Genomic DNA, 3,704 nt, shown 5'->3' on the forward strand with positions numbered 1-3,704 from the left:
ATAGTAAGGGTAACAATACAATCTTTAGTCGCATGAGGACCATGACATTTTTCAAATCCAAACTTAATTACATGCATCTCTTTAGTAAGCTTTTCTATTTGTCTACCCAAATTACCCAACTGAGCATTCATGGCTTTAATCACATCCTCGGAATCATAACTCCCAAATTTGATAGAACGGGAATATCTAAGTCTTGATGCCATTCATGAGAATGGGCAGCTAACTTGTTAATCAAAGATTCGGCTTTTTCGACAGTCTTACTCATGATATTACCTCCAGCTGAAGTGTCAATCTCTCTCCTAGTAGCTATGTCACAACCTTTATAAAATGTAGTTACTTTTTGAAATGTATTTAACCCATGTTGTGGACATCCCCTAAGCAATTGACCAAATCTAACCCACGCAGAATAAAGTGTCTCATTAGATTTTTGATGAAAGTTAGCAAATTCATTTTGAAGGGTGACAGTTTTAGAGGCGGGAAAGAAACGAGTTAAAAAAAATTTCAACCATAGTATCCCAACTAGTGATATCTCCTTCGGGTAACGAATTTAACCACTCTTCAGCTTCATCTTTTAACGACCATGGAAACAAACAAAAATTGATGATATTATCTTCAACATTAGAGATGTTAAACAGATTGCAAATATCCTTGAAGTTTCGAATGTGCGCATTAGCATCCTATTTTCAGTACCTCTAAATTGGTTATCCTTAAGCAAGTGAAAAATAGGACCCTTAATATCAAAATTTTCCGTCATCGACAGTTGAGTGATAACATGACCTAACCCTTGACGACCCGCTTCCATTAACGCTTCCATAGAATTTTCATTAGCCATTTCAATGTCTGAATTAAAAAGAGATCCCAAATAATTAGAATTGGGGCTAGAAGATGGACTAGATTTTGGACTATCTTTAGTTTAAGAGGTATTTCCTTCATCGAAGTTTAATTTCCTAACAATGTTCGATTCTTTAGAATGTTTAAATAATATATCGGGATCAGGTAACATATCCTCTAAGACGGGATTCTTGGATCGAGTATTCATTTGATCTAAAATCATAAAAAGAAATATTTTAGAAGAAACCTCTTGAGACTTTACGGTATGGAGACAATTTAATCTTAATTTAAATATAATCCCTTTATTTGTTATTGATTTTATATTTATGAGAATATATTTCAATATTTGAATAGAATTTAAAATGATAGATATAGTAATAAATATTAATAACATAATGATAAATATTATGTACCAACTTTTATCACATAACAACAAATAATCAAATATAAATGGCCTATTGAATCTTTCAATACTTAAGTGATCGTCAATGTCTAGGTTCAAGCAGGAGTTTTTAAAACGGAATCCCAGCAACCATATCATAAAGGAGGACCGTCATCACTTGTTTTCAAAAATATGAATAACCAAAATACATCCTATTTTCATATTTACCGAGCTCCCCGGCAGCGGTGCAAAAACGTTGATGTGCAAAAGTGTACAGTGCGTAATTTGCCTTTTCAAACTTTTAAATTTATATAACCTTTATTTAATACACTTTTAACACCCTAACAAGCAACAAGACCCGACCAGATGTAGTATTTTAGGTTATTGTCCTAAGAGAGCGTAGATACAGTTTTATGTTGGTTTATAATGTAGTCTAGATCTTATTAAAGAACTAGAAATAGATTTTTTTCATGTTTTCGACTGTTAATCAGATTTTGAATATTATTACATAGGCAAGAGATAATTGAAGGTACGTTCTTATTGAATTGAATAATAAAATATTAAGAAATAAATAAAGATTTAAGATAAACAATTATGAATAAAAGCAGTTACATGAACGAATAACTTCTAAGGGAATCATATTAGGCAAGTTTCATGATTTATATTAACACAAAGCAAGATAATAATCATAGACCAACTATTATCCCTAAGTAGGTTAAGCTAAGTGTTGCATATCATTCAATAGATAGGACTTAAAGCATATGCTAGTTATGTGATATTCAAGGCTAACATCTTAATTCTCAGTGTTCAATTCAATCACATGACACATATTAAGTTAATCTTACGATGAGGATTAACTAACATGTAAATAGATTAATAAATAAATATACTATTAAACTTAAGTAGATCAACTCAAGTTACTAGTTGAAAGCTAATCTTTACCCAGTTTTCATACAATCATTAACCAAACAAATCATTAAAGGATCTTTGACTAAGCCTAACAATATTAAATTTTATTATATAAGTGTGATTCAAGTTCAACAGATTTATCACTACCAATGTTGTTTAACTTTATTGCATGCAGTCCAATTACTAAGTTTGATTGATTAGAACTAAACAAGTAGAGTGAATAGAATAATACATCGTTGGATTAAGTGTTAGTTAACCCTAAAATCTTGTTATTTAATCATTAAGCATGGCAAACAAATATATTAAAACATAGCAGATTCAAAACAGTTAACTAATTATCACAAAAACTCAATTTATACAGATTTGGAAAAATCAGAAACTGCACAGAATTAAGCACGAAGCCGGCTGCTTTGTCTCAGTCAAGCCGATGGCTTGGACTGCTGAAGCCGGCGACTTCATCTAATTTCCAGACAAAGTTTAGTTTTCGTCCACGTAACGACTATGAACGTTTAGTTCATAATGGTAGACGAACAGTAAATAAAACGGAAGAACACAAGTAAAATAAGATAGGCATGTACCGTAAAAGAAAATTGAAGAATAAACCTGAATATAACTTGATTACAATGATAGAACTTGAATAAAAATCCTAAAAACTAAGGGTTTTTTTTAGGTAAAAACCCTAAATAGTAAACGAGATTGTACATTGAAAACTGTTACAAATGGCCTATATATATAGTGTACAGGTTTGGTACCCCAAGCTAGCAGCTTCAAGGTGAAGCAGGCAGCTTCCCTTTATCGGTTACTCCTTCCCCAACTTTAACTTAATCCGCAAGTCCGAAAACATGTATCTCTCTTTGGCAAACCGCAAGTCTGAAAATGTGTATCTATCTTTGGCAAAGCCGGTAGCATAGATGACTAGTGAGCGGCTTCAGTGATCCGATAACTTTCTGATTTTGCTGCCTTTTTAGCTATTTCTTGGGCTTTAAGTATACGAAACTCAACTAAGCCAGCGGCTTAAGTGTCAAGCCGGCGGGTTCATTGACGTTTCTTCAAATCATTCATTTTTCTGTGTTTTTTTAGACTATTCTAGAATATTCAGGAATTCTTTACCAAGCCGGCAGCTTCCATGCTTCCATTTCGGTGGCTTCATACATTTTTCTGCAACGTTTTATCTGTTTTTGATCTTGTTTAATACATAACTCAAACAAAATATTAAAAATACCTTTTTCCTATTTTTACCCATTTTGGTGTGTTTAAGTATTAAAATCTCTTTAAAATACCAAGATAGCTCCTTAAAATACTATTTAAATCATGTATAATTTAGAAGTTATCAGTCACCTAGGTAGTACGTTGACTTGTTGCTGTGGTGTACGTATATGTATATATTATTATACTATATATTGTGTGTACAATGTATTAGTGATAGGTCCAGTAGTGCGGCTCAGATACTCGGGAGTTTGGATAGTCCGGTCTAACGATGGGATTTTAATTGTGCGGATGTACTAGTGGTATTGTGTATGATCGACTGCGTGAATGTTGTGCTATTCACTGTAAAGTACTTTAAGTGGCCATGTGGAAAGGG

At 32.6% G+C, this 3,704-nt stretch overlaps 1 non-coding gene across 1 annotated transcript; it reads left to right on the top strand.

Moving 5' to 3' along the window:
- Nucleotides 1–353: 353 nt before the first annotated feature.
- Nucleotides 354–460, top strand: LOC139903632 (small nucleolar RNA R71). The gene has a single exon (XR_011778442.1). It is a non-coding gene; the product is annotated as a small nucleolar RNA R71 (small nucleolar RNA).
- Nucleotides 461–3,704: the final 3,244 nt, after the last annotated feature.

This window comes from Rutidosis leptorrhynchoides, chromosome 3 (assembly GCF_046630445.1).
Source record: "Rutidosis leptorrhynchoides isolate AG116_Rl617_1_P2 chromosome 3, CSIRO_AGI_Rlap_v1, whole genome shotgun sequence".
Taxonomy (NCBI): domain Eukaryota; kingdom Viridiplantae; phylum Streptophyta; class Magnoliopsida; order Asterales; family Asteraceae; genus Rutidosis; species Rutidosis leptorrhynchoides.